The sequence below is a fragment of the Gorilla gorilla genome, chromosome 19, assembly GCF_029281585.2.
Source record: "Gorilla gorilla gorilla isolate KB3781 chromosome 19, NHGRI_mGorGor1-v2.1_pri, whole genome shotgun sequence".
NCBI lineage: Eukaryota > Metazoa > Chordata > Mammalia > Primates > Hominidae > Gorilla > Gorilla gorilla.
Window position 1 is genome coordinate 21,622,501 of NC_073243.2, and position 18,150 is coordinate 21,640,650.

An 18,150-nucleotide genomic window follows, 5' to 3' on the forward strand; every position below is an offset into this window, starting at 1 on the left:
AAAGAGGAGAGCTCAGCATCTCCAGGCTTCCCTACAGTGACCAGACACTCTCTGGGCCCAGCTGGCCCTAAAGGTGAGACCTTGGCTTATATCATAGGTGAGCTCAAGTTAGAGTCTGGAGCTAGGGAGAGTCACCCTATCCAGGCCCTGCCTCTGAAACCAACACAACATGAAACCCTTTCTCCTCATAAGGAAAAGGGAGGGTGGCAGAGTGAGGCCATCGCGGATGGTGCTCCTGAAAGGAGGGGCTTCCTCGAAAGGAACTAGCCTGCGTTTCTTCACCAGGACAGCAGCAAGGGTGAGTACCACCTGAGGACTTCCACTTCCAGTTATGGACGGCGATTTAAGCAAAGCCTCCCACTGAGAACAACTAGAAGAGCTGGTGTGATGGCAAAGCGTATGCACCCACTCTTGACTGGGCTGAGAGGTGCCCAGAGAGCTGGTAAAACATGTTCTCTGGGTCTACCTGTGAGGTGTTTCGGGAAGAGGTTGGCATTTGAAGCAGTGAATGAGGCGATCTGCCCTCACCAAGGCAGGTGGGCACCGTGCAGTCCATGACGGTCTGAGTAGAACAAAGTGCTGCAGGGAGGAAGGATTCACTCTTCTCAAGCTCAGACTTCCATCTCCTGCCTCACACATCAGCACTCCCGCTTCTCCGGCCTTAGGACTTGAACTGGGATTCGTGTCATTTTCTCCCCCGGTTTTCTGGCCTTTGGGCTTGGGCTAGAACTACACCATAGGCTTTCCTGGGCCTCCCGACTTCCAGACAGCAGGTCAGGGAACCTCTCAGCCTCCATCATCACAAAACCATGCACGAAAGCCAGTCCCTCATAATACGTCTCTTTTTAATTTTCTTTTCTTTTTTTTTTTTTTTTTTTGATGGAGTTTCACTCTTGTTGCCCAGGCTGGAGTGCAATGGTGCAATCTCGGCTCACTGCAACCTCCGCTTCCCGGGTTCAAGTGATTCTCCTGCCTCAGCCTCCCGAGTAGCTGGGATTACAGGTGTGCGCCACCACACCTGGCTAATTTTGTATTTTTTGTAGAGACGGGGTTTCTCCATGTTGCTCAGGCTGGTCTCAAACTCCTGACCTCAAGTGATCCGCCCACCTCGGCCTCCCAAAGTGCTGGGATTACAGGAGTCAGCCACCATGCCTGGCCAATAAGTCTCTTTTTATACATCTGTGTATATATCCTTTCAGTCGGTTTCTCCGCAGAACCCTAATATGGCTGGATACATACTTCAAAAAAAATATCTGTTTGAAGTTAACAGAGAAATAATAAAGGCTTGAATTACGGGACCACTTTCCAGGGAAGGTAGACTCCCAGAGAGGTAAGGTCGGCATTTGAAACATTACTGGCATTGCCCATGAGCTTTAGGGTAAAGCTGGCCTTTGCCAGAAATCTCTCCTTGCTCCTCTCAGCAGCCTGGGCTCAACACCTCCTCCTTCAAGAAGTCCTTCTTGGCTCCCAGCCCTCCCTGAGCTCTCATTTACCTAACACAGAATTCAGTAAACCACAGCCATGGACCAAATCTGCCCCACTGCCTGTTTTTGTAAATAAAGTTTTATTGGAACACTCTCAGGCTCCTTCATTTACATATTGTCTATGGCAGGCGGCTCTTGTGCTACAGCAGCAGAGCAGTTGCAGCAGACACCTTACAGCTCACAAAGCTGAAAATATTTATTATCTGGCCCTTTCCAGAAATGTCTGTCAACCCCTGATCTAACACCTACACTCCTGAATGTGATGACATTGGACTCTTGGGTGGAGAGACTTCAAAGGCATCCAACAGCCACCCCTGAGCCCCCACCCAAACGATACCTGCACTCTGAGGCCTCCTTCCTGCCACCAGGCTGCCTTCAGCTCCTCTCCTTCCTCCCCCATGAGATGGATGCTACCTCCCGTGTGTGGCTAAAACCTACAGCCAAGCTGAACCACCTGTTTGTCTTCAGGGAGGAGGAACTGGCTCATCTCTTAAAGTCGTAGGTTCTAGATGAAGATGGTCCTTGCCTTCTTCACGCCCCACCCCCACCAGAGCCTGCTGCTCCCCTCTAGGAGTCACATCTGGGGAGGGTCCTTCCAGGGGCTTTGCGGGCAACCCTAGGCACCCTGTCAACATCCCCTCACCACGACCAGCCCCAGGGGAGGGTACCTCTACAAAGAACTGCAAATGAGAAGCTTTTCTCAGCAGGGAAGAGCATTTCTGAAATATTCTGTCCTCACAGACACAATCCCAGTCAAAGGGTAACTGCTTTATGAGCCCCGAGCTACTGCCCACACAGACAGGAAATCATTTCCTAAATGATGGAGGAAGAGGGAAAACTCGTCCTGGGGCCCGGCTGTGCCCAGCACTTCCTAGTTCTTCCCATTGGCTAGGCTCTCCTGCCTAATTTCTAACTTACTAAAGACCTTGCCTTGGGCTTGGCTAGAGGAGACCCCGGCTCTCTCTTCAGGACAGGATGATAACACAAGACAACAGTAACGGCTCAGCTTTATTAAGCACTTATTATGTCCTGGGCACTATGTGCTTTACATGATTCATCCTCTCTAGTCCCCACAATTACTCTCTGAGTCTGAATGATCTTGTTATTAGCCCCATTTTACAGATGAGCAAACCAAGGCTCAATCAACCTATGTCACTTGCCCCACGTACCTTAAAGGTTAAAGCCCAGGTCTGCCGCTGCCAGGCCCCTTTCCACCACGTGAACCAGTACCAGGAGGGAGAGGGTTTGAGTGTGGCTTCCCTGAGACAAAGCGCTCATGCTTCATGGTGTGTGCGGCTGTGTGTGCGGCTCTGGGGCAGGCTGTGAGTCAAGAAGAACCAGGAGTGATGGCAGGGCTGAGGTTGGCTCTAGGGCTGGGAGGAGCGTGGTTAAAGCCACGGACCCTGGATCCAGAACGCCTGAGTTCACATCTTGGCTCTTATCAGCTGTGTGACCTGTGTCTCAGTTTCTTCATCTGGAATATGGGGATAATAAAAGCAGCTACCCCATGGGGTGGTGGTGAGGATAGATGAGTTCATATGCATAAAGGGCTTAGAGCAGGGTGTGGAACACAGGAAGTGTCACATGGGTTAGCGGCTATTGTTATTATTATCATTATCCAGGGGACATCCAGGGCACAGAGCCAGGACCACAGCTGACAAGATGGGCTGATGGGGACATTGCCGCCTCCACACTTGCCTGCCCTGGTGCCAAGTCCCTCCCTGAGCCCTGGCATGCTCCTCGGCCTTGCTGGGCTGGGCGCCTGTTTGCAGTGTGATTACAGGATTAAATGCTGTGATTGCCACAAATTACTATGGCAAGGCTATAAATACATTGCAGGGAAGACATGAGGGTCCTGTTGTCTCCTGGGCACGATGCCCTCTGTTAGGTGGGGGCTGGACTCTGCGCCCTCACCCATTACAAAGGCCAAGGAGCACCTACATCTTTGATCTGTCTGGAGCCAGCTCCCTCGGGACCCATGTGATGCTCTGGGCATCAAATCGGTGGATGACTGCTGCATCCTGGCCACCAACGATGTTGAGGCCGTGCCTGGTTCCGTGGGGATGGGAGCCTCAGGCCAGAGACTGGGCAGGATTGTCCTCAGTATCCCTCACTCCTCCCTAGCAGGAGGAAAGAGTCTCACCTCCTACGCTGTTTGGGGACAGAGCCTTGCTTCCTTTCCATGCACAAAAGCCAGGAATGCTTTGCTCTGGGAGATGGAGGAAGGGAGATCTAGCCTGCCAGATTCAGATTCTGGCCCCTTGAGAGTTGACTAACAGGACCAGAGCTTCCCCACAGAAAGGCACATCTCCCATCTTCATCTTAGCAGAGGCCCCTGTAGACAAGCAGTGGCAGCCGTAGGCTACCTTCCCTGTACCTTCCCCACAGGTCTCTGCTCTTCTAAAAGCCAGACATTCCTACCATGATAATTGAGGCCATTGGCTCTGACTCACCCACAAGACATAACTCTTTCACTCGTCCTTGCCTTTGCTCATGCTGAGCCCTCTGCCTGCAAGCCCTTCCTCCCTTTGCAGACTGGCAAGCTCCTACTTGTCCTGCAAAACCCTGCTCAATTGTTATCACCTCTAGAAAGCCGTCTTTGATCTATCTAGGCAAAGATGGCTATCCCATAGTATGCGGCACTGGTCCTGGCTTACTTGTCTATTTCCCCATCAGACTGTGGGCCCCTTGAGAATAGAGTTTACCAGTTTTCAGGGACTAGGATGGCACTTTTGTGAAAACCTTTTGGAAGATCCCAGGATGCACACATCCTGTGAGACATCTCTGTGCCATTAAACCCCCAGGAGAAATCAGGTTCAGGGAAGCATCATCCACTGAGAAGCACGTTGCTTCAAAGTACTCACGGGAACTGGTACCTGGGAACCTCTGGGGATTCTAGAAGAGTCTGGCCTGGGCTTCATAATTCCACCCCTAGAGGCTTCCTCAGGGACTCTGGTGACAAGAGCAGCTGGCAGGGGGTCCTAAGGGGTGGAGAGCCACATAAAGGGGACCCCAGGACCTCATCATTAGGCTGCCTGTTTCTTCCCACTTCCTGTTAATTTCTGTTTGCATGTCCCTATTCAGGCTGGGTCCCTGCAGTGCCCAGATTTGGGGTGGGGGAGCCCACAGCTGTTTTTGTGACAGTGTTTTTTGACAGGCTTTGAGACAGGCCAGCTACCACAGTGCCAGCTCCCAGTACCCCGCTAGCCCCACATCAGGAGAGGTGGTCCACCCAGCTCACCATGGCTGCTCTTGATGCCTGAAGAATGGAGCCTATTTTTGCTTAATCACAGCCTTGGAGAGGTACAAATCGTGATCATCCCCTCTAATTACCAATGCGCCACATTGCTCTTGAGACGAAAGCCAAGGTCATCACCCACACACTCAGCACCCCAAGAAAAGCATCACCCCAGCTCGGCTGGAGAGCATAGCTGTCTCCCTCTCTCTTGCTACCAACCTCTGGGGTCCACAGGGGTGGATGCTGAGGGCCCACTGGCTAAAGCCAAACACTCAGTCTCCTCCTCCATCCTTGGCAGTCACTCCCACCCCCCGTTAGTCACCCCTGGCATGAACCAAGCAGAGCTGGGCCCAGCTTGAGACCAAGTGGCACATCCTAAGAAGTAGCTACAAGAGTATCTAATCCTCTGTAAGCTAGTGGAAGCTCATACATGGGTGGAAACATAAGTTTTTTTTTTTTTTTTTTTTTTTTTTTTTTGCCTAAACCGGCCCAGGTCACCAGCCCAGGTCACCAGGCCAGGGCTCTTCATCATCCTGAAGGAGGGGAGTAAGAAAGGGATGGTCTCTTTGTTCTTACTAATGCCTTCGCCCCTCAGCCCTGCCTCCTCAGAGAGATTCTTGGCAGGGAGGAAAAAGTGAGGAGAGGCTACTATGAGGAGCAGGAACTTCTTAGACTGTTAGGCCCTTTCAGTCGAGCTCATTCCCCGTTTAAAAAGACGTTACTTGCCGGGGACCGTGGCTCACGCCTGTAGTCCCAGCACTTTGGGGGACCAAGGCAGGCAGATCACGAGGTCAGGAGTTCGAGACCAGCCTGGCCAACATGGTGAAACCCCGTCTGTACTAAAAATACAAAAATTAGCTGGGCATGGTGGTGCGCACCTGTAATCCCAGCTACTCGGGAGGCTGAGGCAGAAGAATCGCTTGAACCCGGGAGGCAGAGGTTGCAGTAAGCCGAGATCACACCACTGCACTCCAGCCTGGCGACAGACAGAGCGAGACCCCATCTCAAAAAAAAAATAAAAAGACATGTTATGCTCTGAGGATCCCCTGTCAAGTCCACCCTGGCCCTGCCTGGAAGTCAAAGGCTTTGCTATTTTGCTGTGATGTGGGATTCATCCATATACCTAGATGACGTCTGGGAAGAACTACAGCATCATTCAGTAGCACCTGGGGACTCAATCCACAGCCCCCATTCCCCAGGTGAGCCCGCATGACACACACATGCGGAAAGAAGGGGACACACACAGACTTACAGGGGAGACAGGCCCTGGATAGAGTCCTCGGATGGGAAACTAACCCTCTACTCAGAGGGTGACCTCAGACACGCTCTGCAAACCACCGCAAAAGGAGGGGTTTGCCTACATTCCCCGGTAAGAGTCAGGCAGTCTGAGATTGTATGAGTCCAAACATGAGTGCCCTCTGTGAGTGCTAGCCTCCAGACCCAGCAGAATTTGGCACTAGGACCTTGAAGGAGACCCACAGTCACAATGATGGAGTCACTCTGAGAGGCTATGGAGAAAGGAAGAGCAACCAAAAAGCTGCAGACGGCAAATTTCGCTTTGCTTTTCAAAGTGGTTGATTCCAACTAGGGGCTTGGTGTGAATTCCTAGGCAAGTCCTGGGGCAAATTAATGAACAAATGCTGTGAGGACCCTTAGAAAAGGAAGCAGTGGGGCCGGGCACAGTGGCTCATGCCTGTAATCCCAGTACTTTGGGAGGCTGAGGTGGGCAGATCAGTTGAGCTCAGGAGTTCGAGACCAGCCCAGCCAACCTGGTGAAACCCTGTTTCTACTAAAAATACAAAAATTAGACAGGCGTGGCGGTGGGCATGTATTTAGCTGTAATTCTAGCTACCTGGGAGATTGAGGCAGGAGAATCACTTAAACCTGGGAGGCGGGGGTTGCAGTGAGCCGAGATCGCCCCACTGCACTCCAGCCTGGGAGACAGAGCAAGACTCTGTCACCAAAAAAAAAAGAAAGAAAGAAAGGGGAGGGGAGGGGAAGAAAGGGGAGGGGAGGGGAGGGGAGGGGAGGGGAAGGGAGGGGAGGGGAGGGGAGGGGAGCAGTGGCTCCCAGAGCTCTGATAGGTACTCTTGGAACCAGCTCGCTAACCCTGCATCATAGCATGTGGCATAGATAGGGTCGCTGGACCAGCAGCTCGAGGGAATGCCAAGGGCTTAGGGGCATCTGGGGAGGGGAACACACTGGCAGAATAACAAACTATCTAAGGAACCCATAGCTCTCACCACTTGAGCTCAAGGAATGTGGGCTCATGAATGGGAACCTGCGGCCACACAGAAGATGTGGGGACCAACAGCCAGTAGCAGATGCAGATGGAACAGCGTGAAGCTGTTCTGAAGGTTTTAAAACTTTTTTAAAAACAGGGGAAATTTTTAGCCAATGAAAGTTCCCTTAGGAGCCCAATTTGCAAAGATGAAAGTGGATCGGCTCTGGCTGAAGCAGGCTGGGGGGCCCAGAGCCCACCTTCCTCACTCCAGCACATCCCTGACCCTAGGCAGTTCCTGAGGGCTTCAAGAGACTGAAACGTAAAAGCCACTGAGCTTGTTCAGCAGCCAGACTGCAGGCCACCCTCCTCTGCAGGTTCCCAGCTCCTAGCATTGCAGAAAAGGAAAAATGACAATCTAAATAATGGTGGGGGAGGTGGGGGAAGAAGCTTGGGGCCTCATATTAGAAGGAAACACACTAAAATGTTTACAGTGGTTTCCTCTAGATGCTGGGACAATGGATTTATATATATATATGTATATAAAATAAAGAATTAATTAAGAATTAAGATCCTGTGTTTGGGTTAAAAATGAACTCGAGGGGCTAGGCACCATGGCTCACACCTGTAATATATATATATATATATTTTACTTTCTACTTTCATCTATTTTCCAATTTTTCTCTAAGGAGTCCATATTTCTTTTAGTTTAAAACTATTTATGAATGTTTATTGGATAGATAATACAAGTATGTGTCATGTTTATGCAAGGAACTTTTTTTTTTTTTTTTTGAGACAGAGTCTCACTCTGTCGCCAGGCTGGAGTGCAGTGGCGCAATCTGGGCTCACTGCAACCTCCACCTCCCGGGTTCCAGCAATTCTCTTGCCTCAGCCTCCTCAGTAGCTGGGACTACAGGCGCCCGCCACCATGCCCGGCTAATTTTTGTATTTTTAGTAAAGACGGGGCTTCACCATGTTGGCCAGGATGGTCTCGATCTCTTGACCTTGTGATCTGCCCACCTCAGCCTCCCAAAGTGCTGGGTTTACAGACATGAGCCACTGCGCCTGGCCTATGCAAGAACATTTTAAAACCACACACAACCTCCTATTTTAGTCAATACAAACACTACAAAGAAAAAAGTGTGAAATGTTGTCCTCCCCTCAGGAGCTGACAGGCTAATGAGGGAGTATAAAAGGACAAGAAATGCTTGTGGAAGGAAAGAATAAATGTGGAACATGATGAGTGAATTAAGATCCTGTGTTTGGGTTAAAAATGAACTCGAGGCTAGGCGCCATGGCTCACACCTGTAATCCCAGCACTTTGGGAGGCCAAGGTGGGTGAATCAGTTGAGGTCAGGAGTTCAAGACCAGCCTGGCCAACATGGTGAAACCCCGTCTCTACTAAAAATACAAAAATTAGTTGGGCATGGTGGCGGGTGCCTGTAATCCCAGCTACTTGGGAGGCTGAGGCAGGAGGATCGCTTGAACTCGGCAGGTGGAGGTTGCAGTGAACAGAGATCCTGCTGTTGCACTCCATCCTGGGCAATAAGAGTGAAACCCTATCTCAAAAAATAAAATAATAAAATAAAATAAAAATAAAGTAAGCCTTCCAAGGACTTAAAAAAAAAAACAACAATGAACTCAATACCACTTGCCTATTCCCACCCTATTGGTTATTGCCCAAACTTGTGTCAAGGCTGAAAACACCAAGACCAATCAGACACAGCACCTGCCTTCAAAGATCTCTCAAGCCCCCGGGATCACATGACCGAGAGTAGGTCATGTGACCAAGGTCAGGTCAATGACAAAGACCTAGGTCATGTGCCCAAGATCAGTCACACGACCAAAGGCTACAAACAGCTTCAGTCAGGGTAGTGGGGCTGCCACAGTTACTTCTCAACCTCTAAGGCTGCACAAACCAGAGATCTCAGTTCAAAATGAGAGGGAGACATCCCTGCCCTGCCTCTGCAGCTCAGGCCCTGCTGAGGGTATGTCTGATGCCCAATAACAGAGCAGGAAAGCTGTAGAAAGGGGCTCAGGAGGTTGAGAGACCCAGCCTGGAGAAGAGCAGCAGCTGCCTGCAAATCTATGCTGAGCCTCGTGTGGGTCAAGGGAGCAGAGGGCAAAGCCAGGACAAATAAGGGTTGGGGTGGTTTCTGGAGAGCCATTCCAAGTTTTAGCACAACCTAGGAAATGTTTACAACAGTTCAAGAGTGACCTGTGCTGACCTGCAAGCAGGCTGTTCTAATTCACTGAGGTTAGACAAGCAAGTTATATAAGTGACCACGTAGCAGGGTGCTGAGGAGGGAAGTTTCATCCAGAGTCTGGGGGAGCTGGAGGCTGAGGTCCCTCCGTGACTCCTTAACGCTTTCAGGGTCAGAATCTAATCACGTCCGCCTGGATTCATCTGACTAACCAGGCTAAGGTGATGTGTTCAAACCTTCAACGGCCCAGTGAGCCTTTCACAGAGACACTACCCCAGACCAGGGCCTGGCCCTTGTGAGGGCCTATGCCCTAAACCCTGCCCCTTGAGAACATGTTGTTAGATACCCCAAGTGAACACGGGGTTAGTTCGGAGGAACAGTTCTCATGGGGGATCCCAGTTCAGATCAGAGGTGCCATCCTGAATCGGGCCCAGTGAACTTTCCAGGTATACAACCATGAGAAAACTCTGCCACCACGACACAGGGATGCTAGAGGGACACGAAATCCCAAACCCTGGTGTTCCCCTACAGACTCCTCTGCAACAAACACAGCCCTCCTAAGACTGGTCCTGAGTTTCTAGTCCTCATCCGGTGTCTCAGGCAATCTTCACATTCATCCTGTGAGGTCAGGAGTACTCTCCCCATCTTAAAGATGAGAAAACCAAGGATTGGAAAGGTGAAGTGATTTCTCTCAAGATGTAAGTGGAGGGCTGGGTACTTGAACCCAGGTCACCAGGTCAGGGCTCTTCATCGTCCTGAAGGAGGGGAGTAAGAAAGGAACGGTCTCTTTGCTCTTACTAATGCCTTCACGCCACAGCCCTGCCTCCTCAGGGAGACTCTTGGCAGGGAGGAGAGAGTGGGAAGAGGCTACTCATAGCAGGAACTTCTTAGGCTGTTAGCCTGACCCCCTAATGATCCCCTGTCAAGTCCACCCTGGCCCTGCCTGGAACAGCACATACACAAAGGAATGCAGTGGCACACTCCGGCCCATGCGCACCTGCACAGTAACCCCTGCCAAGTGTGTGCGGCATCCAGCACAGGGCCTAGGAATGGCTCTCACACATAGGAAAACGGTGCTCAACCTTAGAACCCTAAATTAGAGGAAGGCTCATTGAAATTACCCTAAGACAACTTTTTTTTTTCCACCTGTCAGACTGGCAGTTGTGACACACTATGGGCCAGGGTGTGGAAAAACGATCTCTTCATTCATTGCTGGTGAGAGTAAACATCAGTATAGCCTCTGTGAAGGGCCATTTGGCAATGTCATTCAACATGCAAAATGCCTTTGACCCAGCAATTCCAAGCCCATGTGCAAAAGGACATATGTACAGTGCTAACCATTGCCACATTGCTTTTACAACAGCAAAAGACAGGAAGCACCTATATGTCCACCAGTAGGGGACAGATTAAATAAATTGGACCACAGTGAAATTGCACATGCCCATTGCAAAAAACAACTCACCTCTAAGCGTACCGAGCTAAGGAGACAATCGTGATCTAGTATCAACATCTGAGAAAAGCAAGGTGCACAATGAAAGGAACTGTGTGCTCCCATCTGTGTGAGGGTATAGATATAAAAATATATATAAATGCATATTTATGGATAGACTCTTGTATGCAGAGATTATCTCTGAAATGGAATCTAAGAAGCCAGTTATAATCTTTTCTTCTAGGGAGAATTGTGTGCGCTGGAAGACAGGAGAGGGAGGCATTTTATACCATGTACATGTGCTACCTACTCAAAGACAGATTAAAAATAAGAATTTTTTTAAAGTGCATGTAGCAGGGTGGTTTTTTTTTAGATACCAATTTATATTTTCTCCCAGTTCTGGCTCCTTTGCCTCTGGGAAGGTTTGTGGCAGAGCTTCCTGGCTTTTGTTTCCAAAAGCTCTTTTGTTCCCAAGAGGAAAGGATTTGGAGATAGAGAATGCTTCAGGGTGAAAAGAGATCCTCACGCCCTGGCCCTGGGTGGAGGAGAGAGTCTTCTGTACGGGTCCCTTCGCAACTTCAGGAAGATGGAGAACAACATAAGAAGACCTGGCCATCCCATGCTCCAGAGAGCCTGAACCCTAGGCCAGGAGCTGCAAGCCCAGGACAAATGGGACCACCAGGCTGGGTTCTGGGGTCCTTGTGCTCACCGCTGTGGATGAAGGACCCCTTGCACATATGTGCATGCTGCAGGCACCCTTCCCCCACCAGAGTGCTGGGAAGACCCCTGGAGTTTTGGGGCGATGGCAGGAGAGGGAGGAAAGAGAAGCTCCTGGACGCACAGAGGAGGAGGAGTCCTTCACCAGCACAGCTGCATGGGAATGTACAGTCAAAATCAAAGTGGCTTACAGAAAAACAAAGGAAAGGGCGATTCTTCCACATGGAAGTAAGTAGACCGTGCAGTGAGGTCTCTCTTTGCCCCTCCAGAGCCACAGTGCCCCATCTCTGCCCGACTCAGCCCGAGGCCGAGGCCCCCTAGCTACAGGTTGGGTGTAGCGACGGAAAGCACCAGTAGGAGAACTGGGGCAAGGGAGCCCCCTCCATGCCGGGTCATCGTAAGGTGGTCTCTGCTGAAGGCTCATGCAGGAGCCTCTCTGGGCTCTTCTCCTTCAGGGGTGGGAACAACACCAGGGTATTGCTGATGCCTTCTTGGTTTCCTTAAAGCCTCACTCACCTGTGAATAAAGTCTCTCTGCTAAGCCCTCCTCCCACCTGTGGTTTGTGTGAGCCTTCCATTTCCTGCTAGAACCCTGACTGCATCACGGGCTGGATCCTAAGTGCTCTATGCAAATCCCATCACCTCCTCCCACACCACCGCTCTCCAGGCTTCTCTTATCCTGACCAAGCCCCCGCCTTCTGCTCCGCTCTCCCACACTCTCCCCTCCCTCTCTGAACTCAGCCAGTTTTCGCACATCCCCTTTCCCTCTCACCGCAGAGTCCCAGCAAATGTTCCCCGGGCCTGGGCTCTTCTCTCCACTGCCCCGTGCCCAGATAATTCCCACAGGAACTTCAGTGTTCCTTCCTTCCGGGGGCCTTCCACTCTTCCTGTCCTCTCCACAAAAGCGCCACGGTCCTCTCTTTCCTGGGGTTAATCCTCACGCTTTTCATTTTATGACTATTTGATTATTATCTTCCCCTCCTCCGTCTCCCAGATGACAAGATCCTTAAGGGCTGGGACTGGGTTTGATTTTGCTCTATTTTATCGCCAAAGACTATCACGATGTTGGCATATAAAGGTGCTCATTAAATATTTTTTAAACAAATGGGTGAATGAACTAATCATTTGTTCCCATTTTGCACCCCTATAAGTGTCGGAAGCTGCACGTGCCCCAGCAAAGCCCAGATGCTATGTAGATAGACTTGCATATGCGCACAGAGACGCACACTCATCCTCATGAAAGTGAATGCACCAATGCATTGGCATAGAGGCTAATGCACATCCTCATGAAAGTGAATGCACCAATGCGTTGGCATAGAGGCTAATGCACACATACAAGTGCAAGGGCACACACACACAAACGAGAAGGAACCATGCCAAGCAGAGACACACACACAAATGCAAGAAAAGTGCTCCCAAGGCGGACGTCTGCCACCCTGAGCTCATTAAAGCTGGCTAAATATAGCCTGTCTGCAGCTGTGCTCAGCAAGCTGCCCACACAGGCCAGGAAAAGACACCAGTTACCAGGCAGAGGAGTGGAGAGGCCAGCCGTGGGCAAGGGGCTTCACGCATCCTGTCTGTGGTGGGGGGTCTTCCTGGGGAGGCCAGGGGCTGAGGGTATGTGGGAAGGGAAGCCCTTCAGTGGTTGGTCAGGGCATTCAGAGCTGTTCCTCTGGTCACTGACCCTAGGCAGTGGGGTGCGAAGTCAAACCACATGCCCACGATGGGGAGAGGGGAGCTGAGCCATCTACATCTCTCTGCATCTGAGCCAAGGACCCAAGCTCAGTCCAGGACCAGGGGCTGGAGTTAGGACCTAGCTGGGGATAAATTGGGGCTCAGTTGGTGGCTAGGAGAGAGGCTCAGTAGAGGATGAAGATAAAGGGTCAGACTTGGACTAGGGTTGGGACTCTGTGGACCATTGCCAGGTCTTTTTCTGGGGACGAGAGGAAGTTCACAGCCCCACAGAGCATCTGCTCTAATGTGTGGACGTGGCTGTGGGAAGACCCTCCCCACACGTGGGACAGCTGCCTGCAGCCCTCACCCCTGCAGCTGATGCCAGGCGCTGGCTCTGGAAAAGCCATGAGACGACCAGCACGGCTTTGGGTCACATGTGTCAGGTGGCTGTTGTCATCCACACAGGCAGGGTCCAACTTGAAGGGCCACAATAGACAGGTCTTCCTGCTGTAGAATCTGCCCCCCAACCCATCCTGCATGGGGGTGGGGCAGAGGGAGGCTCCTCTCAACTCGCACTTTCCCAGCCTGTGCACTGCGGAGCCCTGCCCCTCGTGGAGCTGCTGAGACTGGAAGGGAGAGGCATGGAGCGGGTGAGGCAGCCGCAGGTCTCCTGGGAGAATGTCATGCCTCCTCCCACCAGACGTTCCTGGATGGGGGCGTGGGCAGAGGAAGGGGAGTTACTGCCCCTTTGAGACAACAGCTCTACCCTTTGCCTCTTCTATGGTGGTGGCATATTGCAGCAGGAGGGGTGAGCCGGGCTTGCTGGATTCAGCACGTGTGAGCCCAGCAGCCATGAATGGAGCCACAAGGGCAGAGGCCAACAGTGCGGGGTCCAGAGGGACCCTGGTCCTTCTCACCATTTGCTGCAGAGGAACTGCTTCTGTCTCCTCCACAGAGATGGATGGTATGCTCAGGCTTCCCAATTAGCCCACAAGAAAACTGTGCTTAGAGAGTCCACGCTCCTCCCAGAGCTAGCCTGGGGAAATGGGAGAGCTGACGGGAAGAGGGGAAAGTGGTCGGGTAAGGTTGTATGGAGGCAAGGTTCACGCTTCGTTGGAGAGGAGCCATGGGAGGGAAAGCAGGGGCTGTGAGAACCAGCCTTTCCTCCTCCAAAGGTCTCTCTGACACGCCGAAGGGAGGATCAGAGTGGGTGAGATGGGAGGCAGGAAGGCAGGGAGGCCGGGAGGCAGGGAGGCAGGGACACCAGTGCACCGGTGGATGCAATGGTCCAGGAGAGAGAAGATAGGGCCTCAGCTAGAGAAGGGATGGGGACAGGGAGGAGTGGGTGGGTCTCATAGCACTGCTGGAGGTTGAATGACACTAGCAGAGGCTGATTTGATAGTGGATGGTGACAGAGACAGAGAAGTCTAGAAGGTTTCTGGCTTGGATTCATGGAGGATGGTGCCAATCACACTGGATGGAAGCACAGAAGGAGTGAGGTTCAATGGAAACACACAAGATCCCTGAGTCCCGACAGCCAGCACCATGGCAGGTATGGTGGGAGCACTCTGGAAATGGTCACTGTGCTAACTAACGGAGCAGCATGAACAAGGCAGAAACAGAAAGAGGCACAGACAGAGGAAGCCAGGGGACAGAGAGGTGGCCACAGAAGACCCTGAGAATGTCAGAACCAGGAGGGACTCCATGAACAGACAGATGGGACCCCAGGCAGGAGGTGAGACTGCACAGCAACTCGGCAGTAGGTCACCCAGGTCTCCTCCCCCAAGTCCAAGGCCCTCTCTCTTCTCTGGACCCCCACCAAGCCCCCACACACAATGGTTCCCTTGGCTTCCTCTAGTTTGGTTTCAAATATCAGGCTCCCGCCAGTGACAGCAGGCTGCCAGGCTGCCAGGCCGCCTGCCCAACTGCACAATGAAGGCTGGGGCTGCCTGGCAGCCACAAAGGAGAAAGTCTCCAAGACACCCCTCCCCGCATAGCCACTGCAGACAAGCCCTTGCAACCTCATACCTGCGCATGCCCTGAGAGGCCCACGGAGACCTCCCTCCCCACACTTGCAACCCAAGAGGCCCCATGCTGTCTGGCTGGCTCATGTCCTCCTCTCTGGGGACTCCAACGCTCTCTGGGGAAACCCTGCTGTGACAATGGCAACTGAGGCAGCCGCAGGACCAGCAGAGCGCCAGAAAGACTGAGCCCCACTTGATAAGATTCATCATCACATGGGGACCAGGTGTTCCAGCTTCCAAGGCACATCCGTCCAGTAACAAGTGACAACCATCAGAACTTTCTATCCACCCTGCGCGGATCCTAGTATCTCACAGATAACATCTCTGGTGCCCTCAGCAACTCTAAGAAGTAGATGATATGGCCATCTTTTCTTTTCTTTATTTCTTTATTTCTTTATATTTTATTTTATTTTATTTTATTTCTGAGGCAGAGTCTCATTCTGTTGCCAGGCTGGAGTGCAGTGGCACAATCTCGGCTCACTGCAACTTCCACCTCCTGGGTTCAAGCGATTTTCCTGCCTCAGCCTCCCGAGTAGCTGGGATCACAGGCGCACGCCGCCATGCCCAGCTAATTTTTTGTATTTTAGTAGAGATGGGGCTTCACTGTGTTCCCCAGGCTGGCCTCGAACTCCTGAGCTCAGGCAATCTGCCTGCCTCGGTCTGCCAAAGTGCTGGGACTACAGGCATGAGCCACCGCACCTGGCATGACAGTATGGTCGTCTTTCCACAACTGAGTAAACTGAGGCTCAGAGACATCAAGTAACTTGTCCAAAATGTCACAGCTACTAGACGAGAGAAGCTGAGTGTCAAACCCAGGCCTTTCCAAACCTGCAACCCCAGACACCATCACACCAGTCCCAGCATGTTCTGACTCCTGGTTCCAGGGCAACTTTTACCACCTCGCAATTTGTTTTTAGTGAGTTTTCAAAAACCCGGTGGAACTATTAAATAAAGTATACTTGCATGCAAATTGTCTTATGTGGAAAAGCGCCATTATAAATGCAAGCCATTGCGATTCTTCTTGTTTTAATTCAGGTCACAGATTTTTTCTTCTGCCAATTTTGCATTAAAAATAAACACATTACCATCGATCATCACCATCATTTCATAAAAGAAAAAGCATTTTAATGCCAAAACTGGGCAGGACATAATTGTAGAATTATGTGAAAAGGAGTCCTCTCAATTGAGTACACTCAACATTATGGAAAAATACGTCACAGTATTATTGTTTTTCTCACTGCTGAAAATCTTGGGTTCATTTGGGCATCCCCAACCTAGACGACCTCCAAGGTACCATTTCAGCTCCAAAATTCATCTGCACACACGCTGTCATTCTTTGCTAAATAAGAACACTCTTTTTTTTTTTTTTGAGATGGAGTCTCACTCTGTTGCCCAGGCTGGAGTGCAATGGCATAATCTTGGCTCACTGCAACCTCCGCCTCCTGGGTTCAAGCAATTCTTCTGCCTCAGCCTCCCCAGTAGCTGGGATTTCAAGCATGCACCATCACACCTGGCTAATTTTTGTATTTTTAGTACAGACAGGTTTTCACTATATTGGTCAGGCTGGTCTCGATCTCCTGACCTCAGGTGATCCACCCACCTCAGCCTCCCAAAATGCTGGGATTACAGGTGTGAGCCACCACACCCAGCCCGATAAGAACATTCTTAAGGAGCAGAATTTGATGACAGCCTTCAGCAATAGAATTCTAACTACTTAAACACACATTTTTCTTCAGCCAGGTCCAGAGGTCACTAAACATCTCATCAATTCAATTGTGTCTGTGGAAAACAGAGCTGTGGTTTGGCATCCCGGAGACAAGCCGCATGTCGGGTGGCTGTTTTTGCTTCGGGGCTGCCGCTGTCTTCTCTGGCCAGGTGCTCAGAAGTGGAGATGATTGGTTCTTTTCCTCTTCTGCATTCCTGGGGAATGTGGTGACACCCCTATATTCATCATGCTTGTTATTTTATAATGTTTTGACATCTCTGGGGCCTCGCTGGCCAGGAAGAGACTGCTCCTCCCAGAGCTGGCTAATTCCTAGAGGTAATAACTACTCCCTTTGAGGGCACCTTTCATAGGCAAATGAACCAGGCCCAAACCCATATCCCCAACCACCTTCTCTAACTCTCACCCACCAAGCCAATACTTCCCTGGCCCTAAATCAACCCAAGGCCAGCTACCAGACAACAGGACACCAGCCCTAGAGCCTAGAGCCCAGAGCCCAGAGCCCTCGACATGCAAATCAGCCAGCCCTGCATGGTTCTCCTGCTCTGCCCTGCCTTTCCAGAAAAAAAACCAACCAGGGCTCTGGGCCTTGCAGCTTTGGGGGGCCCAGTCCACTCTGCCCACCACCTCCCTGGGCTCAGGTCTGCAGCCACTCTGCAAGCTCTTCCATACCTCAGTTGCTATTTTCTGAGGTGGAGGCGCCTGTGACACCAGCCTTCCTATGGCCTGGAATCTAGCCTTGAGTTGGATTCCTGGCCCTTCTGTCTCCTGACCAAACCAAGTGCTTCCTCCGTGGCCTTGCATGGTGTGGAATGGCCCCATCCCTCAAAACCTGAGCTGAAAATGTTTTGATGACATGAGCCTCTCCACATTCTCAGTCACCTCTACACTAAAGACCCACAGGTACATTTTAACACATTCCCCTCATGCTGAGCTCAGTTCCTTACACCCCTACGAGTGCTCAGGAAAGAGAACTGCCCTCTCTCTGTCCTGCCCTTTCCATGGCCTGATGCCCTTATGGCCTGGGCCTTGGGGTGTCCCTGACAAAGGCATTCACACTTACCAGCCCCTGAAGGGCTTTGTCTATGAAATTGCCATTGAATGTTAGAAGCAGAAAAAGGTTCTCCATGTAGGGTGTGGTGGCTCACGCCTAAAATCCCAGAATTTTGAGAGACCAAGGAGGGCAGATCACCTGAGGTCAGGAGTTCAAGAGTAGCCTGGCCAACATGGCAAAACCCCATCTCTACTAAAAACACAAAAATTACCCAGGCATGGTGGCCGGCGCCTGTAATCCCCGCCACTCAGGAGGCTGAGGCAGGAGAATGATTTGAGCCCGGGAAGCTCAAGAGGTTGTAGTGAGCCGAGATCGTGCCATTGCACTCCAGCCTGGGTGACAAAGCAAGACTCTGTCTCAAGAAAAAAAACAGAAAGATTCTC

The 18,150-nt window shown here is 51.3% G+C and overlaps 1 protein-coding gene across 2 annotated transcripts in view; it reads right to left on the bottom strand.

The window, feature by feature from the left end:
• PITPNM3 (PITPNM family member 3) overlaps nucleotides 1-18,150 on the bottom strand; it is a 105,961-nt gene that overhangs the window by 33,373 nt on the left and 54,438 nt on the right. The gene's annotated exons all lie outside the window — the stretch shown is intronic.